The sequence below is a fragment of the Littorina saxatilis genome, linkage group LG2 (assembly GCF_037325665.1).
Source record: "Littorina saxatilis isolate snail1 linkage group LG2, US_GU_Lsax_2.0, whole genome shotgun sequence".
Lineage (NCBI taxonomy): Eukaryota > Metazoa > Mollusca > Gastropoda > Littorinimorpha > Littorinidae > Littorina > Littorina saxatilis.
This window is the reverse complement of record NC_090246.1, coordinates 31,542,789-31,561,678: the sequence shown is the minus strand read 5'-3', so window position 1 is coordinate 31,561,678 and position 18,890 is coordinate 31,542,789. Positions and strand designations below refer to the sequence as shown.

The following is an 18,890-nucleotide window of genomic DNA, read 5'->3' as shown; positions in this document are numbered from 1 at the left end:
ACCTTAGAGCATCAGTCTCGTATGACCCCGTGGATTCTCGAGACAAGAAACAAACTAGCCTAAGTCCATGTGTGTGGGTGTGTTCAGTTACCACCTTAAACAAATTAGCTTCACTGCAAACACCGGGTCAAAGGTTGAAGGGTGGTTTGGGTGTTAGTGGTCCCTAGTGCTATGACGCTTGTGAGGTCGTTTTGGCAAAGTTTCGAATCAACTCGTGAACGTCTTGTTTTGTTAATATCAAAACGTTCCAGTACCTTACCAAACTTGTTTTCTTATCCTTGTAGCTTCGTTATCTTTGCGGAACGCTCTCACAATGTTGCGTAGGTTAAACTGCGGCACAACCCAGCCCTAAACGATTCAGTTCACCAGGCTTTTGCATAGGATAAGGCCATTCCTTGACTGGAACACACACCAACTATTAGCAGCTTGGGTGCTTACTGTGCAGGTTCGGAACGGCTTTTGAAATATAAATTCATTAAAAAACAAAAACAGCTCTGCACATGAAGCAGTCACGATGTTGATTTTGGGTATGCGCCCAACGTGAGGGATGGTCTTATCCCAAGTCCACGTCTGGTCTGATTGTGAGTCTTTAATATTTCTCGCAGGTTAATGATTCCATTAACATGTATTTGCCACGAGGAAAGCATAACAGCGGATGCTATGCAGGCATGAATACACTGTATGACCTCCACATCAAACCCACACATGTCTACCCGCTCAATACTGGATGATATATCGCTCGGTCATTGGGAGGTTAATGCACGATAAACTGTGTATTTATATCGTCATAGCCGGCCTACTCTTCCGTTGCCTCCTTTGTTTTTTTTTTCGTACTCAGGTGCACATTTTTTTTTTTTTTTTTTTTTTTTTGCGCCTGAATTGTTTTCTTTTGACTTCAAACCCAGTCATCCATTTGATCAACACATCCACCCACCGGCTCACGCACCCGGTACCCACGCAACCAACAGAGAAGACGGAAACAACAACATCAAGTGCGAGGCTGTAAATCTGAATTCAATCCTTGCATAAACAATACTCGGGAATGTTCGACGTAAGTCCAGTATGGTCCGTTCAGGGATTAGGTCGAGTCAAAATCTCAAGAAAAAAAATTGATCAATTGATCGATTCCCCATTTAGTTTTCAAAATCAATTGACCTGAATGTCAGAAACTGAATGAAGAATGATAAGTTATTTCAAATTTAGCGCGTCAGCGTGCACGTTACTGTTACGAGGGGGTTTTGCTGAAATTTGTTGAAGTTATAAATATTAAGAAGTGTCTGTGTGTAAATAAATATTCTATCGAAAGTGCATGTTCTATCTCTGTTTACCAATTCACTCACAGCTCACACACAGCACTCAAGCTAGGTACAAAGACGTAAACAGATTACAGGCATGAAAACTGAAAAGAAAAAAAAATACTGAAAACAAAATTCGAAGGCGTGTAGCGCCAAGTTTCGCTGGCGCGTAGCGCTAAGTTTCGCAGGCGCGAAGCGCCAAGACTTCTAGGGGGGTCCGGGGGCATGCCCCCCGGAAATTTGTTTTTTCAAGGGTGCAATTTGGTGCAATCTGGGGCTATCTGAGCCTTAAAATTGGATTCAAACATGGCCCCAAAAATGGATACTATAACTATGACTAGGGAAAAAAAAAAAAAAATAAAAAAAGGAAAAATACGGAAAATAAAAAAAATACGGTTTATTTTTTTCAAAAATACGAAAAATACGGAAAATACGGAGAATTTTCATGCCTGAGATTAACTCCCTTTGCCCTTGCACCTGTATTCAAAATACATAATATTATATGACAATTCACACACAACAAACAGTCCGTTGATTTCACTGGGGAATAATAATATGTTGAGTGGTTGAGTGGAGGAAATTCTGTTCCTCAATGAAGTTGTCTCAATGTTTATCTCCGTGGATTCTTAGCGCACATGCTACTTACAGTTCAGCGGGTACATAATCTTGGCCCATGTCACGCCAGTGAAGATACACGGTAATGGTGAGACATGGAGTGGGTTACCACCTGGCCCAAGAACTCCTGCGCTGAGTTTCAACCTTGCCGTTGCATCTGTCCTTCCAGTGCAGTGATGACAAGGAGGGGATGTTCTCTTCTTCTTCTCTTCCCGCATCGGAGTGACATCCTGGCTCCAACCGGGGTGCTGTATAAAAAGTTTATACCATCATAAGTCTCTTGAAGAACACTGACGTCTTATCCTTTCTTCCCAATTTGAATCCATGAATCCTTTTCCATAATTTTCAACCACTCAGTTTCCATGTTGAATCCAACCACTCAATTTTAGTCAAACTTCCCCATAAAATATTAATTCCACTCTTACTCAATAATACCACATTCATCCATCAACTAGCCTATGCTATTACAATATCATTTCAGCCCAATTACCAGATACTACATTACAAAGGAAAATACAAACATTCTTTTCCACAATGGCTGACAACAGCTCACACATCTTCTGATCCAATTCACAACATTATTCTCAAAAATCATTTCATCAATCAAGACTACTGTACAAACACAAATCAATAAATACCTCTGTAATCACAGCAATAAATCAACCATGATATGTCAATGCATGAGGCAAATACAGTTGGCCTCAGTGCTGGTTGAGAAGCATTCTACAGATGTGTAGACTTGGACAGACACACCTTCCTTCGGTGACAATTGAGAATGTTCTGACTCACACAACAAACATGGATACCTAAAGTTCCTCCAATTTAGTAACCTCCTCTTCCATTGGTCAATTCCAAACGAGGTAACCAATGAAAGCAGAGCTTACAATAATCAGACCATAGCAACCTCCTCCTCCATTGGTCAATTCCAAACGAGGTAACCAATGAAAGCAGAGCTTACAATAATCAGGCCACACTATGCAGATTGAAAATATGACAAGCAAAGCTGCACACATTTAATGAAAATGCTAAACATTAATTAGAATAAAATATGTACAAATCCATTTGTCACAGTTACATTCGGGGTTTAACACTCCAGTGAACTAAACAAGGTAACAGGATGTCATCGCAAAATTATCCGCGATTTCAGGCAGTTCAAAAGCAGTAAAACAAAAAAATTACAACAATTTCGGATCGATAATGAAAGGAGACAACGAGGTGGAAAGACTGGCCTAAAATTTGCACCGGGAAAGATAAATGACACAGTCATGCCGAAATGGCTGCAAGCTTAAGAGGCTTATTTACAGGTGAAAGGATGGAGTGTTCATGCAGGTGTCCTTGCGCAATACTGTGGATATTACGCGTTTTTGTACGGTTTCTGAGGACATTTTCTGGTTAGTGAGCAAGTCAATGAGGTAGATCCAGAGAACGAGCGGTCAATCCCAAAAGGGAAGGAGCTGGCAGATGAAAGAGTCTTCTTCTTCTTCTTGGCGTTCGCAGAGGTTACACAATCAGTCCAGCACTGGTGATAAATGTTGTCGTTTTCTCCAACTCCTGTCGACTGCCGTATAGTTTGGTCTGCAAGGGAGTTGGTGACGGCCACACTTCTTTTCGTTCCTCATCTAGTAAGGGACATCGCTGTAAGATGTGTTCCGCTGTTTGGTCCTCTTGACCGCAGGCACAGGTTGGTGATGGCGCCAGCTTGAACTTTCGGTTCATGTGTGCATTGAGCCTGTTGTGGCCAGTACGCAGCCTGATGAGGTCGACTTGCTGCTCTCTGGACATTGTGTGGTAGTCATCTCTGTTTGTCCTTGGCCTCATCAATGCCTTGATGATTGTCTTCTGCTCACTAAAGCTGACACTGTTTTCAGGTTGGTCTTCCACGGCTCCTTCTTTTGCCAGCTCATCTGCCCTTTCATTTCCTGGTATCCCACAGTGTGCTGGTATCCACTGGAGGACAACTCTTCTGGTTTGTCTGACCATCTGTAATGCTTTGGCCAGCTGTGGGAGTTTGTCGTTCTCTAGGGCCTGAAGGACTGAAAGGGCGTCCGAGAGGAAGACAACTTGGTAGCAAGGGTCTGCGGAGTCCTGAACGAAGGAGGCGGCCTGCATGAGAGCTTCTGCTTCTGCTTTATAGTTTGTGCAGTGTTTGCCAGTGGCAACGCTGGATGTAGCTGTATGTCCCCCAGGGAACTGGATGAGAATGCCTGCACCTCCATTGAGCACGGCGTTAGTTGCTGATCCATCGGTGTATACATGGATCCACGCCTCTTTTGGGTACTGTTCGTCGATCAGGGCTAAGGTGAGTGCCTGTCGAGCTGTGTCATTCTGATCTTCTCCTGAGGTAACATGTGGAACACTGGTGCAGATCTGGATGCCTGGTTTCTCTGTTGCCTTGGGGGTTTCCTCTTCTTCTTGAGTCAGAGGTAGAGTGTTCTGTGGAAGGACTTCCCTGTACTGTCGAGAAAGTCTCTTGCTCTCGTGTACAAAACTGCTCCGTTTAAGCCGGTTCTTGGTGAGGTTGCTCAGTCTGTGCTTCATGGGGTGGTCGGGTAGGCACTTGAGCTTCTCGGCCTGTACCATAGTCTTGGCTTCTCTTCTCTGACAGAGGGGTTGGATGGTGGTAAGCTTCTCCATTTCCTTGATGGGCGTGGATTTCATTGCACCGGTGATGAGTCGGAGGGCCTGGTTTTGCACACGGTCAAGGGTCTGCAGGTTTGTCTTGGCTGAGGTTGACCACGCTGTGGAGCCGTACTCGAGGTGGGGTCTGATTGTTCCCTGGTATACTGTCTTCAGTATCTTCTCGTTCGCTCCCCAGGTGGTACCTGCCAGCTTCCTGAGTATGGCTAGCTTGCGCCGGGCCTTTGTCTCTGCCTGTGCAATGTGTGGTTTCCAGGTCTGCCGTCTATCAAAGGTGACACCAAGGTACGTTGCTTCTTCATCCTCTCTCAGAGGAGTTCCACCAAGCCTAATGGTTCCGGCTTTCTGCTTTGGCGACAGTGTGAATAGGGTGGTGGAGGATTTCTCCTTGTTGATGGAGACGCACCAATCTTCTGCCCATGCGTTCAGCCTATCTGCCGCTTGCTGCATTCTGTAGGTGGCAGTACTTGCGTGCTCCTCCTTGCACCAGATCACAAGGTCGTCTGCGTAGAGAGCAGCTTTGATCCCCTTGGGCATCTCAGACACCAGATCGTCGATGAAGAGAAGGAAGAGTGTGGGGGAGAGGACTCCGCCCTGAGGGACGCCATGACGAAGGAGGAACTTCTTGCTTTTGGTCTGGTCGACGTTAACTCTTGCCCTGCGGTTATAGAGGTAAGAGCGAATCCACTGGTACATGTTGCTGGACACGCCTTTCCTCAGCAGTTTTACAAGGAGTGACAAATGATGACACAGATGAAAGAGTGAGAAAAAATGTAATGTAGAAAGAAAACAAATCGCGTGAAGCGATATCAAAACATTTAACCAATCTGTCGGCCTAAAAGAATAAAGGTGAGCACACTGGATTTTTTTTCCAGCGAGACTAGCAAGTCCTGGACTGCCGAAACCTTTCGACCGAGACTGCGCGGACTAGTCTCAGGAAAAGAAACCCAACAATGTAAATGAGGCTAACTTACATAATAAAACGGAATCTCTTTGAATTTGATTGAAACAAAGTCGGTCGCCACATTTTTTTAAAGCTGGATATGACGCCACCAAACGTTTTTATCTACACAAATAAAAATAAAAATTGGTCGTATGATGAAGAAGAGTGTACACTTAACATCCCCCCTCCCCCGCCCCCACTCACACGCAACCACACACACTCAATCACTCACTCACTTAAAAAGCGGGGAATTTGCTCTATGTGCTTCCTCTCCAATGATACATGGGCCTACTCCTACTTTCAACACTGAGAGCAATGGGGAGACACGAGTGGTGAACAAACCCACTCTCACATGGGCATCATCGATGATCAGGTGGGACAGCAAAATTGACCCTGTCCGACACATGTCATTGTGCTGCAAGTTGTCCATCCACTAACAAAGGAACGCTCTCTGAGAATGTGTGAGCGAAGACGGCTTCTGTCCAATACGCTTGTGAAGCTCATCAGTTAACAGTGATAGTTCTTTGAACTTCTTTTGTCGCCTGGTAGTCTCTATGGGTAAACAGGAGTTCTGCTCGATTTTAGTGTTGCATGATCATCAGATTAGCAGGAGGAGGAGGTGCAGGAGATGATGATGATGATGATGATGATGATGATGATGATGATGATGATGATGATGATGATGATGATGATCATCATCATCATCATCATCATCATCATCATCATCATCGTCATCATCATCATCATCATGCCCGTTTTTACCCCGCCATTTAGGCAGCCATACGCCGCTTTCGGGGATGCATGCTTGATATTTTCGTGTTTCTATAACCCATCGAACTCTGACATGGATTACAGGATCTTTTCCGTGCGCACTTTGTCTTGTGCTTGCGTGGACACACGAAGGGGGATAAGGCACTTGCAGGTCTGCACATACGTTGACCTTGGAGATCGGACAAATCTCCCCCCTTAATCCACCAGGCGCGGCCGGGATTCAAACACGCGACCTTCCGCTTGGGAGGCCGGCGTCTTATTGTCCGCACCCTTCGGCCAGAAACGTAAAAGCCCACACGTGCAAAAATACGGGTGGACGTGCGAGTTGCAGCCCACGAACGCAGAAGAATACAAAGAACCAATAGGTAGAGGTTACATGCCGAGTCTCAGTGAATTTTTTTAATAATGGTCGAAGTTAGTGGATCATAAACAATGTGAGCTTCTTGTGTAGTTCCTTGAAAGTAGTTCAATTCTCCTAAGACTTCACAGCAGTTTTTTTGGTTTGGCATAAAATCAAGTACACAGTTATGCTTTTGTTTTGCTGCGGCGATAAATGCAGATACTTTTGTGTTCTTATCGTGATTTTGTATCGCTAAAGGAAAAGAATGTCCGTCGTATTGAGCAGCAGACGAACTTTACAACGTCAAATACTGTATTAAATTAACTTCGGTTTTCTGAGGCAAGACAGTGTATGGAACCGCTTACTTTTCTTGAAATTTGTTTTGCTTGCATGATTGTGTTCTGTTTATGAAATAAAATATAGTTGATAAATGACCGACGGATTGCAGTCTTGTCATCGAAGTTGCCCAGAGAGTAGAAATCCGGAAGGGGAATAACTCTAGGCTCTAGAGTTACTTTCCTTGCGACCTTGCTCGCGCCGATGGTTTGACAAGGTAGATTTCGATTCAGATAACAACCAAACCCATGGATTTTATACTGGATTTTGTGTGTTAATTTAAATGCGGTATGCTTGTGTTGTCTGCACCAGAGATGTATATTTCAAACCCCTGTACTACATTGACACGTGAAAAATCACAGCAAGAATGCACCAAAGCATAGACTTGCAATGACACCAACAATTAATCTGACAACGAGCGTTATTTTCGATAATTGAATAAAACGATGTTTAACCACACTTGGCTGACACGGTATATTGTCATGGACTGTCAGAAATACATTTCAACACCACCTGTACTGATTTATATGGACAAAGTGCGCCGCTAACCTGGCTTCTGTATAAGGACTACTTCGTTCTGCTTGTAGTTTAAGTCATAATGTTATTCTCAGTTCATTTTGTTTTCATTAGCTTATTGATATAATGTCTGTTGCGCCTCCACTTTCTCTTCCCCCAACGCATGTACGCGACGCGCACCTTCCGGCGCCATGTTCATCGAAGTCACGTTCACGACACACACTCGCGTTATCATTTTAAACTACCCTGAAACACGGAGAACAACCTGTTGGGTGCTGTGGGCCGAGATGACGAAAATCGATAGACGGTGAATGGTGCCTTCCGTCGCCTTCATTTGATTATAAAGGCGCGGTGACTAAATCACTTGGCGGAGGGCACGGTGACCTAATTGAAAATCGATTCACGGATGCACGTGCATAAGTTTACATATTTGCATGAGAGCATGTTGTGGGCATATCTGCAGTGTTTTTAAATACGTGAAAAAAAGATGTGTGCGTGTGTGTGGGGGGGGGGGGCGTGTGTATATGTGTGTGTGTGTGTGTGTGTGTGTGTGTGTGTGTGTGTGTGTGTGTGTGTGTGTGTGTGTGTGTAAGCGGGACGATACATTTCAAGAAAGCGATATCTCAAGTTTCACGGCTCCAGCAAAAAGCATACAAACAGTAAAATCTGCATTTGAATTACCCACATGACGGAACAAGTGAAATCTAGACTCTTGAAGCAAAAAATAGAATAAAAATAAAAAGAATAAACAGCGTGATCTCGGCTCTAAAGGGCTGTCACACAAGTCTCGGATCACTATGACCTCGGCTAAGGGGCCTGACAACAAATAACAGACCAGACAAATATGGAGGCTGGCAGACACACGCACACAAACATACACATAGCAGACAAACAGACAGACAGACAGGCAAACACACACACACACACACACACACACACACACACAAACACCCCCTACAACCCAACCCCCTCCCCCACCCCAACCCCACTCACACACACATGCATACAAACTTATAAACACACAAAGAGAGGGAGAGAGAGAGAGAGAGAGAGAGAGAGAGAGAGAGAGAGAGAGAGAGAGAGAGAGAGAGAGAGAGAGAGAGAGAGAGAGAGAGAGAGAGAGAGAACATGAAGGCTGGAAAGTAAGAAAGAAGTAAACAAACAAACAAACTAACAAACCACCGAACAAAGAATCAAAGAAAGCAAAGTTACCCAATGTGTAATAAAGAACAAGGTTACGCAAGGGGCACGCACAAAGGCGTTTCTTTCTTCCTCTTCATGATTGATTGGACATCCACACTGTCTGCGTCCGTGTCACCCTGTCGGGTAATGTAGAACTTTTTTTCCATTTTGTCCAATACCTCTTTATCTTTGTTTTCTGTGTCTAACGCTCGTTTCGTTGCACAATAGTTGTGAGTTGCATCACACTGCACAGTCATCATGCTGTCCACCCCTCCCCCCCCCCCCCTCCGCTCCCCCCTCTCCCCCTCCTAACGCTCCTCCCCGCAACCCGTGCCGGGATTTGTGACTAGCATCTCTTGATTTTAATGTCGTGCACCTAAGATTTGTTTGATTGCAGTCTTTGTTAGCTAGCTGCCACATCTTGCGCCAAGCTATTACGCCTCAACCCCCCCCCCCCTCTCCTCCATTTCAAACCCCCTATACCCCCTATCCCCGCGTTGCTATGTGACATTGTACAGAGTGTGTCTGACAGTACCTCGATCTTTATATTTGTTTTGCGTGCATAACACAGCTTTCATTGCACAGTATTCGGTAGTTGACACATGGCGCATGAAGCCACCCTCTCCTCCCTCCGCAAAAAAAACAAAACCCGACAATAATCAATTTTAAAAAAATGCCCCTCCGTACTACTCTGACTGCATATGCAGCTCTTTTTGTTGTGTCTAAAATGTGAATTTGTCTGTGCCTTACACTCGTTTGATTGCATAATGTGCATCACGACACCCCCCATTGATGTCCAAAACCTCTTTGATAACAATCTTCTTAACCTTTCAGATTGTGCGGTGAGCTTCTTTTGTTGGTCTTTTTTGGGGTCAAATTTAAGTTTTTGTGTCTGCCTCTTTGATGCAGTCCACGTTCCTTCTAATATTGTTTTTCGTTTTTAGGATACTGTTTTAATTTCATTTTTCTGTTGCTGATACCTCTGTGATTTAAGTTTTTTTTAAAGCTAATTCATTATGCACTGAGCAATTTATTCTATGATTCCCGTCTTAATTGCACCGAGCAGTCTTTCTGTTTTGTAATTATTTTTTTTACATTTAGTCAAGTTTTGACTAAATGTTTTAACGTAGAGGGGGGAATCGAGACGAGGGTCGTGGTGTATGTGCGTGTGTGTGTGTGTCTGTCTGTGTGTCTGTGTGTGTAGAGCGATTCAGACTAAACTACTGGACCGATCTTTATGAAATTTGACATGAGAGTTCCTGGGTATGAAATCTCCGAACGTTTTTTTCATTTTTTTGATAAATGTCTTTGATGACGTCATATCCGGCTTTTCGTGAAAGTTGAGGCGGCACTGTCACGCCCTCATTTTTCAACCAAATTGGTTGAAATTTTGGTCGGGTAATGTTCCACGAAGCCCGGACTTCGGTATTGCATTTCAGCGTGGTGGCTTAAAAATTAATTAATGACTTTGGTCATTAAAAATCTGAAAATTGTAAAAAAAAATATGTTTTTTATAAAACGATCCACATTTACGTTTATCTTATTCTCCATCATTTGCTGATTCCAAAAACATATAAATATGTTATATTCGGATTAAAAACAAGCTCTGAAAATTAAATATATAAAAATTATTATCAAAATTAAATTTTCCAAATCAATTTAAAAACACTTTCATCTTATTCCGTGTCGGTTCCTGATTCCAAAAACATATAGATATGATATGTTTGGATTAAAAACACGCTCAGAAAGTTAAAACGAAGAGAGGTACAGAAAAGCGTGCTATCCTTCCCAGCGCAACTACTACCCCGCTCTTCTTGTCAATTTCACTGCCTATGCCGTGAGCGGTGGACTGACGATGCTACGAGTATACGGTCTTGCTGCGTTGCATTGCGTTCAGTTTCATTCTGTGAGTTCGACAGCTTGACTAAATGTTGTATTTTCGCCTTACGCGACTTGTTACTTGTTTAAATAAGATTGACTGCAAACTTCTTTGATAATCAAATTTTTTTTAACCGAGCATTCCTTATTGCGGTGGATTCCACTTTGTTGTTTTACTTTCTGCTTCCAATACCAGGTTGATTGCAAGCTTTATTTATTTTCACGTTCATTTGTGTCTCGTTCTGCTTTCTATTTGTGTTTCTATGTCTAATACCAGTTTGATTGCAACATTGTGCGCCTATTGGGGGGCCGGTTAATATAAAATGTTGCCGGGGGTTAGTCGGTGGGGGATTCTGGGGGTGGAGAGTTCTAGTGGAGGGGGGGGGGGGGACACACAAGTTCATACTTTTTTTTTTTTTTTTTTTTTTTTGGGGGGGGGGGGGAGACACACAAGTTTATACCTTTTATGATTGATTGGCGAACCAATAATTATTGTCAATGTCTGAGCTTCCGGTTTCATTGAATCGGCACTTTCTTTCTGACAGCAAACGTTGCAAACAAGTTTGACTTAAGCAAGATGTTATTCAATTTAAACATGTTACGAGAACAAAATGAGAAGAGAGAAAAAAAAATAGGGACACGACCCCAAGTGAACGCTTATAGTAATAGTTATAGTTATATGAAGTCTTATATCGCGCGCGTATCTCCAGACTCGGACTCAAGGCGCAGGGATCTATTTATGCCGTGTGAGATGGAATTTTTTTACACAATACATCACGCATTCACATCGACCAGCAGATCGCAGCCATTTCGGCGCATATCCTACTTTTCACGGCCTATTATTCCAAGTCACACGGGTATTTTGGTGGACATTTTTTTATCTATGCCTATACAATTTTGCCAGGAAAGACCCTTTTGTCAATCGTGGGATCTTTAACGTGCACACCCCTATGTAGTGTACACGAAGGGACCTCGGTTTTTCGTCTCATCCAAAAGACTAGCACTTGAACCCATCACCTAGGTTAGGAAAGGGGGGAGAAAATAGCTAACGCCCTGACCCAGGGTCGAACTCGCAACCTCTCGCTTCCGAGCGCAAGTGCGTTACCACTCGGCCACCCAGTCCGGTTATATTAGATGCAATCAGTTTTGCGAGGTATGCATTATATGAAGATTATTCATTCTTTTATTACACGACAAAATATCCGACAACACACTTTGCAAAGAGACAAAGTTTTACGAGTTCAGCATGATCCGAAAATCATTCGTTCTTTCATTGCACGACCAATTCTGTGGCAGCCTATTTTGCATAACCTTTTACGAGTTATGGATAACGCGAAGATTATTCGTTCTTATTATTCCCCCCTCTGCTTCTTTACCTCTGTAAACTTGTAGAGCTAGTTATTTTTCGATAAACACCCAGCAACCAAACAAATAACGAGCCAGCAACAGCCTGAATCCTCGATAGCGCAATGGGTTGAGAAGCTGTTCTGTGTCGGAACTACTTTTGCGACTAAAAAGTTCCGAACGCTCTAATGTACGAAGTATACATCTCTCAAGCTAACATTACAAACATACCGCATTTAAATTAACAACTACAGGCTTGAACACATGAATCTCCATATAAAATCCATGTGTTCGGTTGTTTTCTGAATCTAGATCTGCCGTGCACAAACGTTCAACACAAGCAAATTATCAAGGCAAGTAACTCTCATACTTTGTCTACCGACAAGAGTAGTTCCCCGTTCAAATTTCTTTTCACTCCGTTTCTTCGACAACAGATTGCAATCCGACGGTCAGATTTCGACAATATTTCATTTTATAAACAGATCACACGCAACCAAATGCACACATCTCATCAATTTAAAGAACATTAAGCGGTTTCATACACTATTTTCCCCAGAAAACTGAACTTCATACAGTTGTTAGCGTTGGAATACGTGTGCAAAAGTTCGTCTGCTAGTCCCATTTGACGAAAGAACATTATCCTAAGCGATACCAAAACATGAACAGAACACACAATATCTGCCTTCACCGCCACAGCAGAATAACAACATAACTTATCTGTTTACTTGATTTTAGTACAAAACAGGGAAACTGACAAGAAGTGTTAACAGAATGGAATGATTTGCACGGAACTATACAACCGCGCATTGATCGATCGCCTTGCGCAGGTTGACTGGTTGAGTGAATAAAATTCGATCATACTTTCGCACAAAAACTCCTCTTTTCTTTGAATAACTGAAGAAAGGAGGAATAAAGAGGTTACACACCTCGTCTCAGTGATTATTAAAAATAATCACTGAGACTCGGCATGTAACCTCTACGTCCATTGCATTGAGAGTTTGACATTGCGCCATTTTTTGTATATGTAATGGCGCTTTAATTTGCAGACAATGTCAAAAGTTTACCCACTGCGATGTTGCAGTTGCGCAGTATCCTTGTCAAATGGTCCCAAGGAATAATAATACGAGTAACGGACCGGATGTGCATGCGCCATTGTGATTGAAAGAACCTGTGTTCTTTGTAACTGGGATTTTTGAAAATGATCACGTGACTTTTGCTGCTGTAAATTTATTATCACGTTTGGTGCGAGTTTGATGTCATCCGATTATCACTGTGATAGACGTTCCCTGTTCCTGTAGAAATACATAGATGCATACATATATGCATACATTTTGTTTTAAAAGGTCCTAATGTACTTATTATTAAAGTTTAAAGGAGGGGAGGGGGGGGGGGCAAAATTGACTAAGGGGAGTCGAAACTAACTAGCCCAGAATGACCACCCGGTCAAAATAGGCTAGCCCAGAATGACCTCCCGGTCAAAACTGACTAGCGGTCAAAATGGCCTGTTACACCGTTTGTCTGTAGTGGTCTCGGTGCATCATGTTTCGAGCCACTAAAGTGTATGCGTCGTGTTGATTGATAGAAGCACTGACATTGCCTGTACAGCTCTCCTTTTTAAGGCATTATTCCTTGCCTGGGCGTTACACTGGCACCTGCGATAAAAGGACACCCTTGGGTCCATCCCAAAGTGTCCCTACGTTGCAGGTGGCTTGCCATGACAGGTACATAAGTTAAGATAAGATAATAATTATATCAGTTCCAGAAAGTAGTTTTTCCTATTAGTTTGCAAACTATCAATGATTCTGCACTATACTCCTTCATGATGTTAACACAAGCACATCGGCAAAACATCCCAATAAAGGGCATCATATTTCGAGCCACGGAAGTGCATGCGCCGTGTTGATTGAAGGGAGCTTTGACATTGTCTGCAAAGTCCTCCTTTAGGGGCGTTATTTTTCCGGCTTGTCTGGGCATTGGGTTTCAGTGTTTCATCGGTTCTGGTGTTTCTGTTGAAGCACATTTTGACAGTTGACAACGGTTGATTTACTATCATGTTACGGACAGAAGTATGTTGTGTCTGTTTTTTTGATGTACTAACCTCAAATTAATCATTTTGTCTGTTAGTTGGTTAGTCAGTCATGTGTTGAACTGATCGGCCAGTTAGAAACACTCAGAGACACAAATAGGCAAACAAATGAACAGACACACACCCACTTCCACCCACCCACACCCCCCCCACCCACCCCAAAACAGAAACACAAACACACAAACAAACAAACAAACTCACACACGCACGCACGCACGCATGCACGCACGGACACACACACACACCGTCACACACACACACACACACACACACACACACACACACACACACACACACACACACACACACACACACAAAGAAGTAATGATCTCCTAACCCCCTTCCGAGATTTGACGATCAGACAGTGGTAGCAAATTGATCTATCTTAATACAGGGTGACACAAAAAAAACAGATCTATCCCACCAAAAGTTTAATATTTTCTGAAATAATCAGCCGATTCTTTTATTTTTTCAGGTGAGCCAAGCTGAAATGATGTTCTAACAGCCCACCAAGTTTGAGCTTCAAGATGTCATGGACAACGGAGCATAAGACATTTATAGTCGAGGCCTATTTTCGGTCGAATTCTATCCAGACTGGTCAGCCGCAGATGTGACCCAGAGTGGTCCCCCTATTCACCGGACTTGAACCCCCCAGATTTTTATCTGTGGGGGTACCTCAAGGACAGGGTATATGGCAACAACCCCCAGACCATCCCTGATCTTAAGGCAGCAATAACAGCAGCTGTAAGAGCGATCCCACATCTGCGGCTGACCAGTCTGGATAGAATTCGACCGAAAATAGGCCTCGACTATAAATGTCTTATGCTCCGTTGTCCATGACATCTTGAAGCTCAAACTTGGTGGGCTGTTAGAACATCATTTCAGCTTGGCTCACCTGAAAAAATAAAAGAATCGGCTGATTATTTCAGAAAATATTAAACTTTTGGTGGGCTCTGTTTTTTTTGTGTCACCCTGTACCAGTAAAGAAGGCTGTTTGTCACTGTCATCACGAACGATTTAACAGGATTTTAGAGATTGAGATTCGATTTGTCTCAATCCTTATGGTGTTTCCAGATTCCAAAATTGTATGTTTTATACACCAGATCTGGAGTGTCCGCGTAAGGGTCAAATTTAGTTTTGCGCTGAAGTAAAAACAAGTCGCGTAAGGCGAAAATACAACATTTAGTCAAGTAGCTGTCGAACTCACAGAATGAAACTGAACGCAATGCCATTTTTCAGCAAGACCGTATACTCGTAGCATCGTCAGTCCACCGCTCATGGCAAAGGCAGTGAAATTGACAAGAAGAGCGGGGTAGTAGTTGCGCTAAGAAGGATAGCACGCTTTTCTGTACCTCTCTTTGTTTTAACTTTCTGAGCGTGTTTTTAATCCAAACATATCATATCTATATGTTTTTGGAATCAGGAACCGACAAGGAATAAGATGAAAGTGTTTTTAAATTGATTTCGACAATTTAATTTTGATAATAATTTTTATATATTTAATTTTCAGAGCTTGTTTTTAATCCAAATATAACATATTTATATGTTTTTGGAATCAGAATATGATGGAAAATAAGATGAACGTAAATTTGGATCGTTTTATAAATTTTTATTTTGTTTTACAATTTTCCGATTTTTAATGACCAAAGTCATTAATTAATTTTTAAGCCACCAAGCTGAAATGCAATACCGAAGTCCGGGCTTCGTCGAAGATTACTTGACCAAAATTTCAACCAATTTGGTTGAGAAATGAGGGCGTGACAGTGCCGCCTCAACTTTCACGAAAAGCCGGATATGACGTCATCAAAGACATTTATCAAAAAAATGAAAAAAACGTTCGGGGATTTCATACCCAGGAACTCTCATGTCAAATGTCATAAAGATCGGTCCAGTAGTTTAGTCTGAATCGCTCTACACACACACACACACACACACAGACACACACACGCACATACACCACGACCCTCGTCTCGATTCCCCCCTCGATGTTAAAACATGTAGTCATAACTTGACTAAATGTTAAAAAAATAAACGGCTTTAAACCGTGTGATAGGTTGAGGGGCTTTGTATTGTCAAAAACAGTGAAGCATTAAGTTTTGTTCTGTCTTAAATTGGATGTTGATAGGTTTTTTTTCCCCGCACATTCCAATTTAAAAACAAGGAGAAGATAGTTTCCCGTTGGAGACAATGAACCCGCCTGAAATATCTGTTGCAAGAGGGTTTCTGGCACAAAATTGCAAGATGATATAATTATATAGCTGTATATTTCTCAAGAATAAGTGTCACATTCCAATGTTAAAAAAAAGAGATATGTTTTTGCCATTTAAGACAATAAACCCGCCTGATATTTCGTTCGATAGAGACAGAAAAAGATGTTCTGATTCCTCGTCAACATGACTGTCCCCTTTTGTTCAGAGATTACTTTTTTTTAAAGTGCCAGAATTAGAGTCGCACTGAGGGAGGGGAGGGGGTAGTAAAAAGAGCACAGACCCCTTTGAAGAAGAAAACAACTTCAAAACACGAACGACACAGATAAAGAAAGAGACGAGAACGTCAAAGTGACACACAGGAGAAAGGAGACAGAGGGAGGTCATTTAGGAGATTGGAGTCAGGTTGCAATTTGCCCTGTGCGTTCATTCCCCCCGAGAACTGGGGTCTGTCCATTCCCTTGCTCCCACCCCTTTTCTCTGTCAGCTGAAAGGAGTTCTTTAAGAACGATCGTTTCAGAGTGGCTGTATTGAAGGCATGAGGATGTTTTGCTCTTGTGTCTGTTGGGGTGAGTGGGGGTGGGGGCGAGGGCGGGGCGGGAGCGGGTTGTTGGAGGGGGGGAGTGTGTGTGTGTGTGTATGTGTGTGTGTGTGTGCATGTGTTTGTGTGCATGTGTATGTGTGTGTGTTTTTATGTGTGTGTATGTGTGTGTGTCTGTCTGTATGTGTGTGTGTGTGTGTGTGTGTGTGTGTGTGTGTGTGTGTGTGCGCGCGTTTGTGTGTGTGTGTGCGTTTGTGTGTGTGTATGTGTGTAAGCGTGCGTGTTTGCAGGCGGATCTGCGTGCGCGCGCGGGTGTGTGTGTATGTGTGATTGTGTATGTGTGTGAGTGTGCATGCGTTGGTTTGGGCATGTGTATGTGCGCGGCATGGACACAGCCGATGTAGCAGGGTGGATAAGGTAAAACTGTGTGTCTGTTCGGTTGCCTTCACTCCAGAGTCATGTGGCTCCTTTGAAAACACATGGGAAACACTTGATTGACGACAGGAAAGTGATGTTTTATTAAATGCCTTGAATTTCGTCTGGGTTCTGATAAGCTGTTTGTGTCCGCCTTGCTTTCCTTCTCGTGGAAATGATCTTGTAAACCACCATATACATATACAGACAGACAGATAGATAGACGAACAGACATTTTTAGGCACAATCGTTCGTTCCCGTAAAAAGATTTCGGTTCACCTTGTAAAATTTGGCAAGATGAAAACAAATCTCTTACTTTGACAAATATACAAAAAATCAACATCCTAACTGCTTCTTGTGCCTTGCGATAGGAGCAACGTTCAAATTAAACACATACCAAAAACCAAAAACCTGACTTCTTCCTATGTATAGTGATTTTTTAATGTTTTATTTTATTTTGTTTTATTTTTTATTTTTTTTGCTGAATAAGTTGAACAAGTTAAAATAGGTGTCAATTACGCGATTAATTAAAAATGTATTCTATGGAAAATGCATTACCTTCGAAAAGCATGCACCTTATGCTCTGAAACACGCTTACCAGTCACCACCATGCAGCCTCCGCCCGTACCCACACCCTCTGAGGAGGGGGAAGGTCTAACTTTGGCACCAGACCTTATTTTTTATGGAAAATTCCTGACCTTCGAAAAGAATGTATTGTATGCTTTAAAAAAAAACGTCACTACCATCCCCATCCTCCGATCTCTGAGAAGGGGGATGATCTTACTTTGACACTAGACGGACGTCAAAACTGCATTCAATGACACACGCCTTGCGTTCGAAAAGAATGAATCGTATCCCACCAAAACCCCTTCACCAACCCTACCACCACCACCCCCACCTTCCCATCTCTGAGAAGGGGGATGATCTTACTTTGGCATTTGACCTTCGTCAATCGGACGTCAAAACTGCATTCAAGGACACATGCCTTGCGCAACCAGAAACATCCCCCCCCTTCCTCGCCCAACCTACTACCCCCCCCCCCCCCCTCCCCCCCCCCCCCTCCACCCTCCACCACCGTCCGATCTCCAAAGAGGGGGATGAACTCACTTTGGCACTGGACCTCAGTGGATATCTGGTCGGACGGCCGAAAGACATCGATAAAGAGAGAAGACTGAGAATTGTCCAGGAAGATCCAATAATGCGAAAGACCTGTAACTGCCCATTACTCTGCCAAATGCTGACCAGCCGCTTACACTGCCCAAAGTAGTCCAACAAAAGAGGCAAATTACTTGCCTCTGGTCTGTGTCTGACACGGCTGCTGGAAGATGCTACCACATTGGAACCCCTGGGAAAACCAGGTCTTAAAAAGCGAAGGTGTCTTAAACTGGAGAACAGTAAGCTCACATATAGTTCGAACAGAGTTTTTTTTTATATAAATAATCAAATCAATAGGGTCGTAAAAAGGAGGCTTTAAATGAAAGTAAATGTACAGATGTTATGAACAGAACATCTGAGTGACTGACAGTTGCGTTTGACGTCATCACATGCCTTGATAGACATTAGCTGATGACAAAAGAAAACCCGACCAAACAATAACAACACCAAAAGGAAAAAACAAACAAACTAAGAGACGGGGTGAGAAGTGTGAGGGGGGGAGGGGGGTCTTTAAAGCGGGGTTCCACTGTATAGTATAGGGGTAGGGGAGAAACGGAAGCAAGATGACATTGTTAAGAGGCAGAAGAATGTGATGGTGATTGGGTTGGGGCTGGCCGGGGCGAATGGTTT

The 18,890-nt window shown here is 43.0% G+C and overlaps 1 long non-coding RNA gene across 1 annotated transcript; it reads right to left on the bottom strand.

Moving 5' to 3' along the window:
• Positions 1-988: 988 nt before the first annotated feature.
• On the bottom strand, positions 989-2,968 carry LOC138956082 (uncharacterized). The gene is made up of 2 exons (XR_011452491.1): positions 2,549-2,968; positions 989-2,158 (listed from the first exon to the last, which is right to left on the bottom strand). It is a non-coding gene; the product is annotated as an uncharacterized lncRNA (long non-coding RNA).
• Between the last annotated feature and the right edge of the window lie 15,922 nt (positions 2,969-18,890).